Genomic DNA, 19,396 nt, shown 5'->3' on the forward strand with positions numbered 1-19,396 from the left:
GTGAGATGAATGTGTGTGTAGGTCAGAAGACAAATTTGTAAAGTCAGTTCTCTTTTGTACCTGGGCTCTAGGGATCAAATTCAGATCACCAGGCTTCTGGAGCCGGCACTTAACCTGATGAGCCATCTTTCTGGCTCTAACATTCATTCTTATGAAAAATAATTTAAAATATCATATGGATGGTGTCACAAAATTCTTTAGCCTAGAGAAAATAGAAACGGTCAGATCAAGGTCACTAAACCCTTCTGACCCAGCACAGTCAGTGTGCGGGGACTCTCTGACACCAAAAGGATAATAAAAGCCCCTCCCTGCTCACCGAAATTCTTACCTGGGATAGAATATAGGTGACTGGTACCCAACCAATGTCTGTACTGTTCTTACAGCCCCATGAAACTATAGTAACTGGTTTCTCTAACATCTTTCTTGTTCTTTTTTTTTTTTAATTATATTTCCTTCTTTGGCTAAGTTTGCTTTACTTATTTGTTTATTTATATCTTACATACAAGTGCTTTGCATATATACCTACATGCCAGAAGAGGGCATCAGATCTCATGATAGATCTGATGTGAGCCACCATGTGATTGCTGGGAACTGAGCAGGACCCTCTGGAAGAGCAACCAGCTCTCTTAGCCCTTGAGCCATCTCTCCAGGCCTCTTAGTTGGTGTTGTTGCTGTTGAACTCCAGCTGGGCTACCACTCAGTCTCTAAGGTACACCCCCAACTTCCTGCCCCTCCTTTTCCTCCTCCTTCTAATCTATAAATCCCAGATCCCACGGGCAAATTTATAGAAGAGCACTTACTCTGAGTATCTTGGGTTCATGTTTTCTTCTCAGGCTACCGACCACATTTTGGCTTCGGCATACTCTCCCTTCACATACGTAGTGTGCCTCCACTGGCATTTTAGGGTGATACTTTTGGTGACTATCAAGAACGGGATCTTCTTTTACCTGCGGGATCCGTGTTATCTCTGTGAAAAGAATTCAGATGAGATAAGCAGAGTGCAGTGCCCTGCAAAGGCGAGTTTATTACAGAGCAGAGTCAGTACTTGGGGGCAGGCTGAGTGCAGACAGGGGCCACAGAGACCATTATTCTGAAAACGGTCCAGGCAGGCCTTTGTGTGTTTTCTAAGTGGTGTCCAGTGCAAGCAGCTTTTGTTCTGTCCACACGACTGGCTGGCCGATAGGGATTTGAGTTTTAAGGAGCAGGCAATGGTAGGACTTTGATCTTTATCGATCAGAAAGATCTTCTGCCACGTAGTCATCGCGTAAGATTTGTGGCTCCTGGAGTCAGGCTTAGAAAGTTATTCATCATTAATAACCTTCTGAGAAGTTCAGGATGTCAGGTCTTCCTCCAGGGCCAGAGATGTGACTCAGGCCCAGTTCTTTTAAACCAGTTACCAAATCCTGTTCCTCCAGTCCTTTGTTTTTTAGGCTGCTGACTGTTAGGGAGGGGCCCAGCCTTAATGTTTTCCAAGGATAATGTCAAACTAGTTGCCTAACCACAGGTTCCCAAAGCGTCTCTCTGAAGTTCCCTGACGGCTCTCTTCAGACTCGGCTGGGATGTTGATGGGACTCCGTGGACCCATTTGTGCTGTCCCTCCCAGGGGCCATTCAGACCTCAGGACTGAACCCCCTCAGGGTCTCAAGTTCTCCCAGGTCTTTGAGTCAGACTGTGTTTTTTTGTTTTTTCATTTGTCCTGTCAGGGTTTCTCTGTGCAACAACCCTGGCTGTCCTGGAACTTGCTTTGTGAATCAGACTAGCCTCAAACTCACAGAGATCCACCTGTCTCTTCCTCCCAAGAGTGAAAGGTAAAGGTGTGTGCCACAACCGCCGAACTCATTTTTTGATTTTTCAAGACAGGATTTTTTTCTGTAGCTTTGCAGCCTGTCCAGGGACTCACACCTTCTACCAGCCTGGCCTTGAACTCACAGAGACCCGCCTGCCTCTCCAGGTGCTGGGATTAAAGGTGCTTGCCAGCACCGCCTAGTAAGACTGTTTATTTTTGTTTTGTTTTGTTTTGTTTTTGTTTTTCGAGACAGGGTTTATCTGTGTAGCCTTGGTTGTCCTGGAACTCACTTGGTGAGGTTGGCTTCAAAACTCACAGAGATGGTGGTGGCGCATGCCTTTAATCCCAGCACTCGGGAGGCAGAGGCAGGCAGAGATCTCTGTGAGTTCGAGACCAGCCTGGTCTACAAGAGCTAGTTCCAGGACAGGCTCCAAAACCACAGAGAAACCCTGTCTCAAAAAAAAAAAAAAAAAAACAACAACAACAACAACAACAAACCAGCAACTCACAGAGATCCACCTGCTTCTGCCTCCCGAGGTTAAAGGTGTGCATCACCACCGCCTGGCCCCATAAGAATTTTTTTCAGTAGAACTTTCAGCTCACCTTGAAGAAGCACAGTAAGTCTGCTCACCTGAGCCTTAACCACAACGCTTACCTGGAAACTGGCTTCTGAGACATGGAAAAGAATAAAATCAACTCTTAAGGCGAAGCGGCATGGAGGAGCCAGGATCATGAACCACACACTCAGCCAGGCAATCAGGAACTCTCGAAGAACCACCACCTGAGCCATCCCTCTAAGAGATAACCTTCCGGAGGGGAGGGGAGAAGATATATAGCTCAATAAAAACAATTAAGCCGGGCAGTGTGGCGCACACCTTCAATCCCAGCACTTGCTTCCATTGTTCGGCACGACCCTGCATTGAGACTATCACCTCAGTGTTCTCTATCCTCACCGCACTCCATTTCCCTCTTGAGCATAAGCGCTAGGAAGTGAATGAAGGGAATTAGCTACACCTTTATACCTTCCCTGCCTTGATACGCTGCTTCTGTCCCCTAGCAGTTCAGCGGTGAATGGGTAAGATCAGTACTTTAATCACCATGACCTCGGTTTGATCCCTACGCCTAGAACCATGGCATTTTGGTGACCCAGATAGAATGCTGCAGCCTCCTCCTTTAACTTTCCTTTTGAGAGCAAAAAAACATAATCCGATGAGTAAAGAAATAAATGTATGTGTATGCACTGGTGCGGAGTGGTGGGGGAAGATGGGCTAGGATTGTAAATGCCTGTAATCCTCCAACACTTAGGAAGCTGGAGCAGAGGGCACAACCGGCCTGGACTGGACTGCAAGGCACTGTCTCAAAGCAAAAACAGGAACAAGCAAACAAGCAAACAAAAACTGCACAGAGCAGTCCCTTTAGTCTCCACCAAGCAGTAGGAATCGACGGTTTACAAGAGGCCTTTCCTTTTCTCGTTATTAATCCCTTAGGAGAAGTCGGAATGTCCGCTAGTGGAGAGCAAACCCAGGCTGTGAAAACCCTCCTTGGCTGGAGACTCTGCTCCACCTTAAGCTTGCAGATGCCCAAGCAGGATGACGGCGTAGCATTGTTGCATCCATTTTGCACATCTCCTCCTCACCTCCGAGTCGTTCTTTCCTCCATGCACCTAGGATTCCAGTAACAACAGTGCAGATGTGTAAGCAGCTTGAGGCAAGGGTCAAAACTACCCCAAAGGCAACAGTAATTTTCTTATTAGTGCTACATCAACCTGGCCAGCCCTGAAATAATGGTCAGCCAGAGGACAGTTTGACAGTCCCATGGGTCTTGCTATCCCCACTTCAGACCTTTCCTTGTATCATTTAGGGTCTGTGCAGTACCCTCAACGATAGTACAGCACTTGGTTTCCTTGTCTTCCCATATAGCTATTTTTTTTTTTTTTTTTTGGTTTTTCGAGACAGGGTTTCTCGGTAGCTTTGGTGCCCGTCCCGGAACTAGCTTTTGTAGACCAGGCTGGCCTCGAACTCCCAGAGATCCGCCTGCCTCTGCCTCCCGAGTGCTGGGATTAAAGGCGTGCGCCACCACCGCCTGGCTCCCATATAACTATTATATTAATGCATTGCTTTTTATTTTTCACCATTTGCTTCCTCTGATTCCTGAGATGATCCCTGGACCTGATTTGTTCCTAAAGTCAGGCTGGGTAAGGCCTATGGCGCTGCCAACGATTACAGTTTACAAGAACATTTGTAATCTGCCCCAACCCATAATGTTCTATGCAGCGCCTCTTTTGTGTCCCACCCCTCTCTACTTGTTCCGTCTACACTGGTCTATTTTCTCAATGGAAATCTCTTGGAAACTCATAATACACATATTTCTTTCTCTCAAGAAACGGAAGTGGTTTTTTAAACTTAAGAAAGATGCATAATTAGTACAATCAAAATAATCAGAACAGTTGGATATAGACTTCTTGGTGAATTTATGGACTCCAAAATCCCCTCCCCTTTTTTTTACAGAGTTTTTCTGTAGCTTTGGTGCCTGTCCTGGAACTAGCTCTTGTAGACCAGGCTGGTCTCGAACTCACAGAGATCCGCCTGCCTCTGCCTCCCGAGTGCTGGGATTAAAGGCTTGAGCCCAGCTCAAAATCCCTCTTTCACAGCATTTCTTTTTTTTTTTTTTAAAAAAAAACAGGTATACACCCCTGTATAAATTATTTTTTTAATATTTATTTATTATTATGTTTACAATATTCTGTCTGTGTGTATGTCTGCAGGCCAGAAGAGGACATCAGACGTCATTACAGATGGTTGTGAGCCACAATGTGGTTGCCAGGAATTGAACTCAGGACCTTTGGAAGAGCAGGCAATGCTCTTAACCACTGAGCCATCTCTCCAGCCCCCACAGCATTTCTTTTTACAATGGCCAGCAGCTTTAGAAGGCTCTAAAGAGGTGCTCCCAAGTACCCTCTCTGGTCAAATGGGCATAGAACATATTTTTTTGCTCTGTTTATTAAAGGATTATGCCCTAGCATCTATAATCGAATCTAAGTAAATGGTGTTTAGAAGGATTTAGCTCTCCCATCCACACTCTTTAAAGTGTAGCTTGCTGACTCTTTATCCAGCTGTTTTAAAACTCTTTATAAAGGAAATGCACCGCTTTAAGGGAAATTCCATTTGTGAGGGCATTTTCCTCCCTGCCAAGTAAATCTCCAAATAGGGAAAGATATTAACATAAAAATTCCATTTAAAGAAGCTTAATCCTTAGGATTAGGGTTAGGGTTATCTCGAATTGGCTTTTATTTATATCCTCCTTGGTCTCCGTGTTTAAGTTGTAGTTCAGGAAAACTGCTGAGAGTAGGCTGTGCCCTATTCTAAGTGATTCCATATTGTTTAAAACAATACCATGCCTTACGAGACTCTGGAACTGGGTGGTAATGGTGCACACCTTTAATCTCAACACTCGGGAGGAAGAGGCAGGCAGATCTTTGTGAGTTCGAGGCCAGCCTAGTCTACAAAGCAAGTTCCAGGACAGCCAGGGCTACACAGAGAGATCCTGTCTCAGGAAAAAAAAAGTAAAACAGACCCAAGAGCATATTGAACACACCAAACTGGGGAAGGGTGCAGCACCCTCATCCGGACCCCATAAAGAAGAAGACCTCTAACGCTGTCATGTGATGGCTCTTCCTGACTGTCCACTGATCACCTGGTGTGGCAGTGTTGCAAGGGATCCACAGGCAAAGAATCTGTGACTGTCCCAGGGGCTTCACTTTGGCTTGATCACCGCTGTTGATGGGGCCTCCTTGGATTGCAGTCTGCCTGTCCGTTCGACATCCATCCACCTGGACAAGGTCCTGACCTTAGTCCCTACAACTCACCTCTGCAACTTAACTCTGCAGTTCCCTGCAAACCTGTGAGCCGAAGCAGCTGGTTCTCCGTTAGCATTTCCAACAGACTTCTTACCTGGGTTCAATTGACCCCCACGAAGATTCTGTCATGTTTCTTCAACTTCCTTATCTCTCAGGCCTCTTTAGAAATCTCCTGAACCCCGACATGGTGTATTTAACCTCTTATGGCCATTCTGCACCACAGACATACATATCTTCCTATATATGTGCATACATACACTTCTTTGCATACTGTATGATGTGTGGTCTGGGAATTAAAATTAACTTTTAATTTCAGCACCAGGGAGATAGAGTCAGGCTCATCTCTAGGAGATGGAGACTAACCTGTCTTATAGTGAGGTCCTGGCTAGCCAGGGCTACAGAGTGAGCCTCAAAGTTCCAGGTGATGGCTCATGCTTTTAATCCAGCACTTGGGAGGCAGAAGCAGGTGGATCTCTGTGAGTTTGAGGCCAGCCTGGTGTACAGAGTAAGTTCCAGAACAATTAGGGGCTACACAGTGAAACCCTGTCTCAAAAAATAAGGGAAGGAAGGAAGGAAGGGAAGGAAGGAAAGAAGGAAGGACAGATAGACGACAGATTGGAATAAAAAAACCATGTTTCCTCTGACCTACCAAGGAAAGTAGGATTACTTGGCAAATTGCTGACAATGAAACGAACATACTTTGTGAATTCATTATTATTCATTGAAATATACAAACACATTCATGGCCGGGCGGTGGTGGCGCACGCCTTTAATCCCAGCACTCGGGAGGCAGAGGCAGGCGGATCTCTGTGAGTTCGAGACCAGCCTGGTCTACAGAGCTAGTTCCAGGACAGGCTCCAAAGCCACAGAGAAACCCTGTCTCGAAAAACCAAAAAAATAAAAAAAAAATAAAAAAATAAACACATTCATCCACTGACACCGTGCACTCATGACGAAATTGTAAATTTTGTACCTTATTTTGTTAAAGAATCATTCATACCTTTAAAATGAGAGTTGCTTAGCTACCAGATCACTTAAGCCATGAAACAATAGAATCAAAAGGGTGAGTACTCACAAGCGTTGCCTGTCGCTGTTCAGGGTTTGGTCTTAACCTCACAACTGTAGTCTTGTCTTCTCCAACATGGGACATGACCACCTGAAATGAGTCTCCCTAGTAACAAGGGACGTTAGTTCTTAACCCCTTAGAACTATCTGTTGATCATCAATGCTTTGGAGAAAGATTTTGCAAAATGCTTATACCCGATTAACCATTCATTCATCTGTGTGTTAACCAGAGGGTGGAAATGAGAAAGTATTTAAAATGTCACAAGAACGAGGTCACAGGATTCTTTAGCCCAGGAGAAAATGTGAGATGCGGGCTTAGGATACTGCAGCCTTCCTAAGCCATAAGACTGCAAACACACACCAGGGAAAGCTTTTTCCCTTCCTACCTAGAGTAGATAGTGTGAGGACAGCCAGCATGTCACCGTCCTGTGCTGCAATGGTCTTCTTCCCATCCTTTTTGTTTTGTTTGTAAGACAGGGTTTCTCTGTGGAGCCCTGGCTGTCCTGGAAACCACTCTGTAGACCAGACTTGCCTCGAACTCACATATCCATCTGCCTCTGGCGGGATTAAAGGTGTGCGCCACCACCGCCACTCACCCTTCCTTCTTACTTATATTAGTGTAAAAAACAAAACAAAACCCCCAGCCCCATCCTATATCATTTCAGGAGCACTTATCCTCAGAAGCTGGACTTTGTTTTCTTCTCAGGTGACCATCTTCATTTTGGCTCCAACAAAGCCCTGTTCTGACACTTGCTGGGCCTCAATTCGACTTCTAGGTTGACAGGTACGCAGGTCAACAACGGAGACTTTTGTGGACTCGCAAAATGTAGCTCAAACAATTTTCTTCAGTTACTTCCAAATTTTATTGCTAGTATTGAATTTTAGCAAACCCTTTTCCTCTAGTTCCTGATATTTTTCTTTCTTAATTTGTTACTATTATAAACACACATGTGCACGCAAGCACACAGGCATAGATATGTATTCTGAGACAGTGAGACAGTCTTTTTTTTTTTTTTTACTTTCCCCAACTTTATTAAAGAGAAAAAAAAAGCAATGGTGGTAAATCTCTAGAACATGGCCAATTTCCTGGGATTCCTCCCTCCAAATGTGACATTTGATTTCCAAACACATGCCGATGCACATGGTTCCCATCACACCAGGCAGGCGAGAAGCTGAAATCCTGATGTGCTCATCTTCCGACTTTCCCCAGTCTGTGGTCTGTCTTTGGGTCAGCAATGATTGCCTGAACAGCTACTATGGCTTCATTAATTTTCATCTGTAGCTCTCTGAGCTCTTCTATGTGCTTCAATCGCAAGACTGAGCAGCTTCGTTCAGAACTGCATCTCCTGTGTCAAAGCCTAGAATACGTTTGTCTAAAGCAACAGGTAAGCCCTCTTTCGTTTGATTTGTTTTAGCAACTGCATTCTGTGTTAGATGTTCCTGAACCAAAATGCGAATTGCCTTAAGCATTACCAATAATCATCATGATGTTGAATCTGAAGGAGGTTAGCCAGAGCCATGACACCAGCCTTAAAATCAGGATTATTAACGTCCAGGTTGATCAATGGCTCTGCATTTTTTTTGCTGTGTTGTCAGTATTTTTCCTGTTATCGGGTACTAAGTCCTTGTATTTTTCAGCATTATCTCCATATTCAAGTCTAACAGCTAAACCAAGAAGCCAGTCAATTGCTTCCTGTCGCTCCTGAATCTTGAAATGACAGTTAACATCTCTAAGATACTTTTCGAAGAACTTGGGCCAGTCACTGCTGTGGATATTTCTCAGGTTACCTCTGTCTTCAATCTTGCAGTGTCTAATTTTCTGGTCTTCAAGCCAAACAATGAAGTTTCTAAATTCTGTTTCATCTTTGCAGTTGAAGCCTACAGGGTTGTGGTAGTCCAGGGCCGTGAGCTTGCGTCGGAACATGGTCACCGGTGCTTGTGCTGGCCGCCCGGGCCTCTGCCGGGGCACAAGAGAATGAGGCGGGTGGTGCAGGCACTGACAACCCTGAGACAGTCTTGCTATGTGGGTAAGGCTGGTCTTGATCTTCCTATCTAAGCTCCTGAGTGCTGGGATTACAGGCACGTGGTGTTACAACCAGATCCACCTTTCTTTCCTTCTCCTTCTCCTCCACTTCCTCCTCTCGTGTATGTTTGTGTGTGTGGTGTGCATGAGTGTGCAGTGTGTGTGTGTGTGAGCGTGTGATATGTATGCTTTGCTGGGAATCTAGCCTAGAACTTCCTCCCATTCTGTGTTAGATCTTGTAATGTGGTAAATAATTAGTTGTGAACAGGTTTTCTGAAATTTAGGCATCTTTCCATTGGTGAGACAGACCTCCATCATGATAAAATTAGAGGATACACTGTGGGATTTTATTTTTAATGTTATGTTAAGAAATTATGTTTCAATGGGTGATGATGGCGCATGCCTTTAATCCCAGCAGAGGCAAGCGGGCCTCTGTGAGTTGGAGGCCAGCCTGGCCTACAGAGCAAGTTCCAAGGCAGACTCCAAAACCACAGAGAAACTCAAAAAAAAAAAAAAAGAAAAGAAAAAGAAATCAAGTTAGAGAGAAATTATGTCACTTGGAAAGCAGAGGCAGGTGGAGGTCACCTGATCCGCAGAACAGATTCTAAGACAGCAAGGACGATACAAAGAGAAACCCTGTCTTAAGAACAACAACAGAAAAAGAAAAGAAAAAAGAAAAAAGAAAAGAAATTCTGTTTTTATATTTATGAATGAGTTATGCGTGAGATTTTTGTGTTTGTGGCAAGGTCTCACGGAGCCCAGTCCTTGGATTAAGACAGGGAAGGTAACTTTGGTGAAGTGCGTCTCTGCAGCTGAGGGAATCCCTGAGAAGACAAACAGCTGAGAACTTTCCTTTAACAACATTTCACATTTGGAGGAATAAACCTCTCCTCCACAAGGCTGACCCCGATAACCTACCACAGAGTCCCAAATGGCAAGGAAACATGATGAGCTTCAAGAGGAGTGGGAAGGCCAGGAGACGGACGGAGGAAGGCGAGGAGCTCTATTTTAAATATATGTTCCTGGCTGGAGAGATGGCTCAGTGGGTAAGAGCACTGGCTGCTCTTCCAGAGGTCCTGAGTTCAATTCCCAGCAACCACATGGTGGCTCACAACCACCTGTAATGAGATCTGGCACCCTCTTCTGGCGTGCGGGCATACATGGAGGCAGAATGCTGTATACATAATAAATAAAGAAAAAACATTAAATATATGTGCTTGCAGATGGGCATCAGTGGGCAGTTGAACTGTTAGATCTAAAGCTCTAGGGTAGTGGTTCTTAGCCTTACCAACACTGAGATCCTTTAATTCAGTTCCTCATGCTGTCGTGAGCCCCAACCATACAATTATTTTGTTGCTACTTTGTTGCTGTAATTTTGCTATTGTTATGAATCATAATGTAAATATCTGATATTCGACCCAGGGGTCGAGACCCACAGGCAGTGAATCTAGAAAGAGAACTCAAGGGCAGAAACAGATCTAGGATTGGGGGGGGGGGGTGGGCAGACAACTGGACAGACATGACCCATAATGGTGCAGTGGCAGTCAGAAGAATCAGTGGGAACTGGAATCAAGGGAAGATAATACCTGAGTTGGCCATCAGGCAGGTCCTTTTCAAGGAACAAATAAATGGGCGGGACAAGCAGGAACATATAAACTGAGGAATGACCAGCCCGACCAGAGCTGGGTCCGGGTGGGTGAGGGTTTTGCTCACTGCTCCAGATGAATGAACTCCAGGGAACGATGCACGACACGGTGAAAGACTGACTGCAGGTGAGAATCACGATTGCCCAGGAATGGGACTGGTCACATGGATGTATCCCATCTCTCATGTGCTCCCTCCTCCATCTGTCTGTTCCCTCTGGGTCCACTAGAGGGCAACATCTCACAGCCCTCTGGGGCCAGCATTCACTCAGAAGCGGTTTGTTCACTGCCCTCTGGTGCCCAAGAGGATGTTGGACTTCTGGGGGGTGGGGAGGTGGGGGCGCTCTTCTCTCTCAAGACTTTCCGGTTGTTACAGGGACCTGCTTAGAGGGCAATGCTGTGTTGGGGAGTGGGGGAGAAACCGCTTCTTTACCCTCCCTTCTAAATAGAGAAACACGGTTGGCAGCTAGTTCTTTCTGCCTGACAGGAAGATGGAAGGAGGGGGACAGAAAAATATGGAACAGTCTCAGTGCCTCAGAATGGGCAATCACTCTCTCAGGCTCTTTCTGGGCTAAGGACCCCAGAGCTCAAGAGATAGGAGTTCAATGATCTGTATCCAGAATATCCTATTCTGTTCTAGTCTATTTATTTTTAGGCAAGGTTTCTCTTTGTAGCCCTGGCCAGCTTGGAACACACTGTGAAGATCAGGTTGGTCTTGAACTTACAGAGATCAACCAACTTACATCTGACTCTTTTTTAAAAAATTGATTCAGATATTCCAGGCTGACTTGGAACTCACAGTGTCCTTGAGCTTCTGATCCTCCTGCCTCTCCCTCTCCACGTGCTGAAACTACAGGTGTTTGCCATTACTACTTTATGCTGTGCTCGGCCAGCTTAGTTACAGCCCCACTCCAAGTGTTCAGGACATCCTTGAAAGAAGTTCACTCTTATGTAGTGTCGAAAGCCCAGCTCCCTTCCATGGGCTGCTCCATCCCATCTCAACAGGGTATGTGTAACACCCAATTTTGTGTTACACCCTCGGTACAGTTCGCGTGCCACTGTACCAAATGCGAGTCGAGCAAGGGCCTGGAGATTGAAAAGAACACACAGAGAGACCAGGGTCATTCGAAAGGAGATCAGTCGAATGCCAGTTTATTCAGCATTGGGTGAGTCCTTATCCACCTAACTGCAGCACAAGGATCTCTGCCCAGGCAGGTGGGAAATTACCATATTAACAATGGAGTAAATGCCCTGCAGCTGACCACCAGGTGGGGCAGGGAGAGCACAGAAACACACAGGAAGCTTAGTTAGCTGATCAGAAACTGTCCCCGCAAATGCACCCGAGGAATAAGGGAGACCAGGGCCCTACAGGTATGTGAAGGCCAGGTCAGGTCATTTCTGAAGGGCCCCCTTTGTGAGTGGAGGTCAAGGAGAGATGTTTGAGTAGCCAGGATCATTTTTGAAGCACAGTGAGGGCTAGAAGGATTGTTTTTTTTTTTTTTTTTTTTTTTTCGGGTGGAAGAGAATTGGGAGAATCCGGTTGTGATGGTGTGTGAGGAAACTCCTAGAACAATGCACTGGACACCTTAGTGTACAGACTGATGGCATGACTGATCCGTAGTATGGTGAAGGAGAGGGAGACTGAGAGAGGAAGACAAAGAGAAAAAGCATATGAAAAATAGCAGGGTTGTAGGGAGAATGAGTAGCTATAGGAGGGAAACCAGTGGGCTGGAGAAGTTTAGGGTAGGAGTTGGAGGTGAGAGGGTTAGGGCACCAGCATGGAGTCCGAAATGTATCGGGTACTTGTGCTACTAAGGGAGCCTGGAGGCCAGCACACTCTTTGGTATGCTAACAGACACCACAGTTAGCTATCTGTCCCTTCTGCCTTTTGGAATTTGAGGGAATGGAGTTTCCTTTGGATCTGACACCTGCTTGTAGGCCTCAGCAGCAGCCTCTCCCTACCCCCACCATAGCTATACACAACAGTTTCACAGTTATGATCCACTCAGGGAAGGATTGTCTAGTTTGGGCTCAGAGAGCAGACCCCTGGCAAGGAGGTCTGAGGAGGAGTCCAGGGCCTTTAGGACAAGTCACTGGCTCCAACAGCACCTTGTCAACCTCTAAATTCTTTCCCTTGACCTCCAGATCTGAATGCTTTTAATGCAGCATACAGGATGTGCTTGGTGGCTGTAGGGAACGCCAGTGTGCTGCCATGGTGTCACCACAGTGACTAAGGGACAGTCAGGTGAAGCTCTGGGCCAGATGGAGGTGACTGATATCCTGTGGGTTTGGGAACAATGAAGGCAAGCGTGCTTTACAGAGGGAAAACCACTAAGGCCCACCTGGGTTAGTCCAGGCTGAAAGCCTGCCAGTCACTGAGTGACAGTTAAAGGGGCCATGTGATATCCAGAGTCCAGGCGGACAAGGGTCATTGTTGGGTTGGGAGGTCCCAGATGCGTAAGTGTCCTTGTTCCTTCTTCTGATGACACTTCATCCCTGGCCAGGAGGTGGCGGCACGCGCCTTTATTCCCAGAAGAGGCAGGGGGATCTCTGTGAGTTCGAGGTCAGCCTGGTCTATGTATGAGAGCTAGTTCCAGGACAGGCTCCAAAGCTACAGAGAAACTCTGTCCGGAAAAACCAAAAAGAAAAAAAAAAAAGACTCTTCATTATCCCCATACTGCTACATGCTCATCCAAGGTCCAGTTATCTCCATATCATTTGGGGAGGAACTTGGAGGAACACTTCAAGGTGCTCACTGAGCCATGTGTGGAGGCTGCTGGTGTTATGGCTTTGACATGCTTACCCCCGCTGTGCTTTGAGCTTCAGGGTCCCTGCCAGTAAAGTAGACCGTGTTGGGTGAGCTCATCTTTAGGACTCTGCCAGCTCTGTGGGGACTCAGCGTGGGGTGCATTCATGATTCCTCTCTGTTGGGTTAATGTTTAGCCAGTGTACTGTAGATTTTTTAAAAAATGCATTTTAAAATAGTCTCTGCATGGCAAATTTTGGTGACTTCTTGATAGAGTCAAGGTCAGCTGCCAAAGACCTCTAGAAAAGTCATTGCTGGGATGACTCTGGGGGGGCTTCCCACTGCACTCTGAGCACAGTGGTGGGTGACTGACAGGAAGGCCTACTCCAAGGGCAGCATAAAGCTTCTCTGGGGCCTTGGGTTCCAGGGGAGAGCCAAGGAAAGAATGAACTTTCTGCTGCTCGACTTAGGGAAAGTGAGGCAAAGCTTGCTTTGAAGTTAACAGAAGTCGTCAATGCAGCGTTTGCACTGGCTGCTTTGCCTAGCTTTGTTTTTGGAGATCGGGCGTCACATATACTCAGTTGGCCAACTGAGGATGACCTTGAACTTTTGATCCTCCTGCTTTTATTTCCAAAATCTTAGGGTTACCTCTACTTGTGCTCCTTCCCCTGGGTTTTATGTGACACTAGGGACTGAATCCAGGCTTTGTGCAAAGACAGGCAAGCACCCTACTGAGATAAATCCTAGCTTGCAAAGACCCTTTTAAAAACTCTGTTCCTAGTCGGGTGTTGATGGCACAGGCCTTTAATCCCAGCCCTTGGAGGGCAGAGGTAGAACGACCTCTGTGAGTTCAAGGCCACCTGGTCTATCAGAGCTAGTTCCAGGACAGGCTTGGACAGGCTCCAAAGCTACAGAGAAACCCTGTCTTGGAGAAAGAAAAAAAAAAAAAAACCCACTCCAAAACTCTGTTGTTAATCTTTAAAACACTTCAAAAGTTACTTTATTTATTTATTTTATGTGCGATGTTTTGCCTGCGTGGATGTCTGCATGAAGGGGTCAGGTTCCCTGGAACTGGAGTTACAGGCAGGTATGAGTAACCATGTGGGTGCTGAGAACTGGACCCGAGTCCTCTAGAAAAACAGCAGCCCTTAACCACAGAGCCATCTCTCAAGTGCTCAAAACTTACTTCCAATTCTTTCCTTGTGTATGCGTGTGGGCTTGCTTATACCAGAGTGCCAATGTGGCCATCAGAGGACGCCGTGGGAGGGTCAGTTCTTTCCTTTCACCGCGGGGGTCCTGGGGAATTGGACTCGGGCCTTCAGTCTTGGCTGCATGTGCTTTTACCACTGAGCCATTTTGATGGCACAATATGGTTTGTTGTTGTTGTTACTTGTTTGTTTAGATTTATTTATATCACGTGTGAGAATGTTTGTTTGCATGCATGTATATGCGACACATGGGTGCTTGATGCGGTGAAAGCCTAGACGAGGGTATTGAAGTGGAACTGAAGTTACAGACGGTTGTGAGCCATCCTCACTAGTTTGTAAGTGAACCTGGGTCCTTCAAAGGAGCAGCAAGGGCTCTTAACCTCTGAGCCATCTCTGCAGTCCCACCATTTTCTTTTTTAATTAAAAAAAAAAATCGAAGCAAAATATATCTAACATAATAACTGTTTTTAATGTAAGTTCAGTGTTTTTGTTTTTTGTTTTTCTTTCGGATTTTGCTGTTTTTGTTTTTGGTTTGTGTAGCAGCCCCAGGAATTGAACCCAGACTCACACATGCTTGACAAATGCTAACTCTTGAGCTTACAGGTCCAGATTGATTCCAGTGTACTTTTAAAAATTACATCCATAATATTGGACAACCATTAGCAGTAGCCAATGCCAGATTTTTTTTTATCACTCTCCTTCAAAGAAAATCTGTTAATCCATACTGTTTCAGAGGGTTTATCGATCCTGGAAACATTTTATAAACACAGCCATAATCCTATGGAGCCTTTTGTGTCTTACTTTCTGCTTATTTGATTTCTTTTGATTTTTTGAAACAGGATCTTATGCTGTCCAGGCTGGCCTTGAACTAACTGTTCAAGGATACCCTTGAACTCCCAACTTCACAAGTGTGTCACTCATTTGTGCCATTGTACCTGGTTTTATGTGGTCCTGGTGGTGGAGCCTGGAGCTCCATGCTTGCTAGACAATGCCTGTTGGCTGGGCTCCGTTCTCTGCACTGCGTCTGACTCTTCCTTCAGGGCAATGAATTCAAAGCTCATTCGCGAAGTTGCATGTATCTGTATGTTATTCTTTTCATATATCAGTAACATTCCACTATACAGATATACTACATTTCGTTTTTCCATTTATTTATTGTCTGATATAGATTTGACCTGTTCCTCAGAATAATGCTATTATTCCAGGCCCAGTGGTACAGATCCATCAACAGAGAGTCAGAAACAGGACTGTGAGTTTGGGGCTATCCTGGGCTATGTAGTGGCATTTATCCCAAACAAAACAAAGGGACAACAACGGAAAGAACAGTGCTGCTGTGAGCATTCATGTGAAGCTTTCTGGCAAACGGGCTTTCCGTTCTCACGACTTGAGTTGCCACACATTGTTGGTTGCATTTGATGGTTCCCTGAAAGCCCATGTTTCAAGGTCTTGATTGGCAGCTTAGCCTATTTAAGAGTTAATTCCTATTGGGGGAAGCTAGGTGATCAGGGGTGTGCCCTCAAAAGCATTATTGAAACCTCAACCCCTTTCCCGTTGTCCTCTTCACAGAGACCATTGTGCCAGCCGCTGGCTCTTCTATGAACTGTTATGAGGGGATGCCCTGTCGAAGCAATGGGCCCATCTGACCGTGGGATGAAATCTCTACTAAACAACTACTAAATTCTGAGACTTTCCCTTGGTAGACAGCCAGTATTGAACTAGCTGGACCACAGCCTGGACGCTACTCTAATAAATCCTATACCCATGCCTAGGAGGCTACTCTGGCGGCAGATGTAAAAGGCAGAAGCTCAGCAGCCTTGGCAACAGAGGTCCAGGCGTCTGATAAAAGCTTTACTGGCACGCTCATGAGATCTAAGTCATCCTCGTGGCTAGCTTGAGCTAGAGGAACCAGATGGGAAGCTGTTTACTCGCTTTGGGAGTTAACATCTTTATCCGAAATGCCAGTAAGTTCTTCTCTCCTTCCTGTTGTTGGGCCCTAAAGCCCCACCAAGGAGGAGGTCACCCCAAAGACACTCTCAGCATGGTTGATGCAATAGCAAGAGGAATTTTTATTCTGCCACGGCAGAGGTCCCTCAGCCTCGAGAGGAGAATGACCCCGCTTTGTCTATTACAAGCTCTTTTAAAGGAAAAACCACAAAATCAGGGAGGGAGTAGTACAGAATCAAAGGGAAAGTCCAGAAATCATTTGTCAACTATTTTGACTAGTTCATTCAATGGTCAGCTAACTCTACTTGATCAATGTTATGGCGATTACAAGGAGGAACACCTGCAAGTCGTCTTACCCCAGTTCCAGGGTCCAAGTCTATTGAAGAAAGACTATAATGGGGATGGAAAGTACTCAAAGCTCCAGTGCACGCGTGGTTGGTTACCAGGGTCCTGGTTCCCAGGAAGGGGGGGTGCAGTAATGCTAACTTGCCTCAAAGTCTTTCACTGTAGCTAGCAAAGGTTCCATTACTCAGTATTTTTAAAGCAAAAGGGATAGTCAATTAAAAAAAAGCTATACACACTATCCTGAAATAAATATTATTTACAGACCAAAGAAATATAGTATTGTTAAACTGTTGTTGGAATCTAGCAGAGTCACTATGTAGCTCAGGTAAACCTTAGAATGAATAGTCGTTTGCACTCTTTCTAGGGGAAGCATTAGAGTAGATAGTTGTTTTCTAGAAGTACTTTAACCTTGAAGAAATCATGGTGAAAAATTCTGTCTTTTATAGAGTTGATTTTGTGAAGCATCATTACAGCCTACAAGACTTCGGTCACAGACACTTCTGGCACACATGAATCTTTTAGGTCACTGGGTACCGCAGATGGTATGCAAGGAGGACTATGGGTACCGCAGATGGTTCACAAGAAAGACTATGGGTACCGCAGACGGTTCACAAAAAGGACTATGGGTACTGCAGATGGTACGCAAGGAGGACTATGGGTACTGCAGATGGTACACAGGAGGACTATGGGTACTGCAGATGGTACACAGGAGGACTATGGGTACTGCAGATGGTACACAAGGACTATGGGTACTGCAGATGGTACACAAGGAGGACTATGGGTACTGCAGATGGTACACAGGAGGACTATGGGTACTGCAGATGGTACACAGGAGGACTATGGGTACTGCAGATGGTACACAAGGACTATGGGTACTGCAGATGGTACACAGGGAGGACTATGGGTACTGCAGATGGTACTCAAGGAGGACTATGGGTACTGCAGATGGTACACAGGAGGACTATGGGTACTGCAGACGGTACACAAGGAGGTCTGTGGGTACTGCAGACGGTACTCAAGGAGGACTGTGGGTACTGCAGATGGTACACAAGGAGGACTATGGGTACTGCAGATGGTACACAGGAGGACTATGGGTACTGCAGATGGTACACAAGGAGGACTATGGGTACTGCAGATGGTGCACAAGGAGGACTATGGGAACTGCAGATGGTACACAAGGAGGACTATGGGTACTGCAGACGGTACTCAAGGAGGACTATGGGTACTGCAGATGGTACGTAAGAAGGACTAAAGCAGCAGGGGCAGATGCTTGCCTTCAGAGACTATGTAGATTAGATCAGGGGCTTTGGTGTGAGGAACTTGTTTATTCATAACCAACTTTGAGCAGCAGTCAATAAATGTGCCTCGGTATGGCTGGTCAAGGGTCAGTCCATCAGAGGCTGGACCTTCCTGTTGCCACGTAGGCCTAAAATTTTCATCTTGGAATAACCCCTTTCCTTGACCAACTCATGCAACTTAGAACACCCGACATTAAGTATTATTTAACAATAATTATATGTATATAATATCCCTTCAATCTTTTCTCTTCCTGGTATGAATGCCAATCCCTCTTTCCCCAGAAGAACTAATGAACGGCAGCTAGAGAGTAAGGGAAATGACCATAGCAATGAAATGCTTACTTGGCTTCATATACTATCTAAATGTCTTTAAACTGTTAGTTAATTCTTCAAGGAGTTCTACAAGATAGGCATCACTAAGTGATGGAGGAGTAAGGAGTAAGTTGAGAGCTCTCGTTCAAGGTCACACAACTTTGAGGTTTGAAGTCAGCAGTCTCACCCTAGAGCGATGCTTTGCCAATTTATGTTTCAGTTGGCACACATAGCAGCAGGTTTTCTCACCACAGTTTTATACATATTTAGTTTTGGTTGATGGACACTTCCCACCACCCCCTGGGAGTCCGAGAGAGCTTTATGAAGTCTACCAGGAAGCAAGGGTTCCAATACAATCTCAAAGCCAATGGCCGAAAGCCTAGTCCGGAGAAGAACCAGGAGGACTGGGAAAGAAGCTGCAGGCTGGAGTTTGCTCCCTGGCAAGATGGAAGGAAGTGGTTAAAAATACAGGGTCTCTATATGTGATGTGAAGGTGGAAGGGGGGTACTAGGGGCAGAGAGGTACAGTGGGCATGGGGGAGGGGAGATGTGGGAAGAAAGGAAGGCGCAGATGCTGGGCTGCCCTGCTGATATTGAGTACACACCAAGCTGTCACGTTGACTGTTGCTGTGGAACTGGGCAACAAGTTCCTTCCCTCCCTCCCCCCCTCCCTCCCTCTGTCCCTCCCTCCCTCCTTCCCTCCCTTCCCTCCCTCCCTTCCCTCCCTCCCTTCCTCTCTCCCTCCCTCCCTCCCTCCCCTTCCTTTTTCTTTCCTCCCTCATTCCCTCCTTCCCTCCCTCCAATTCCTTTTCTTTCCTTTTGTCCTTTTTCCCTTCCTTTCCCCCCTCCCTTCCACCTGCAGTGCTGAGCAAGCACCCTCTCTTACTTGAGCCACACCCCAGCCATCAGTAGAGATTTCAACCGTTTCCTCTCCTGAACCTTTCCTGACCAACTCTCTGACCCAGGCTCCCACAGACTGTCTGTACTGAGACTTGAGCTGGTCTGGTGCTTGCTTGATCAGCTCCTTCTAGATGGCACCCTGTGTCTTTGCCCTCTGGCTTGGACTCCCTCCAGCACTGTAATCATTAACGCCCTCGGGAAACCCACGGACAAAAGGGACCAGAGGCTGGACTGGTCACCAACCAGAGGCAGTATATGCTGAAGTCTGAAG

The 19,396-nt window shown here is 46.0% G+C and overlaps 1 pseudogene; it reads right to left on the reverse strand.

The window, feature by feature from the left end:
• Positions 1–7,896: 7,896 nt before the first annotated feature.
• LOC121438869 lies at positions 7,897–8,631 on the reverse strand (annotated as a pseudogene).
• Between the last annotated feature and the right edge of the window lie 10,765 nt (positions 8,632–19,396).

The sequence above is a fragment of the Microtus oregoni genome, unplaced genomic scaffold, assembly GCF_018167655.1.
Source record: "Microtus oregoni isolate MIOR12 unplaced genomic scaffold, Mior012 000058F_ref0000040, whole genome shotgun sequence".
Taxonomy (NCBI): Eukaryota; Metazoa; Chordata; class Mammalia; order Rodentia; family Cricetidae; genus Microtus; species Microtus oregoni.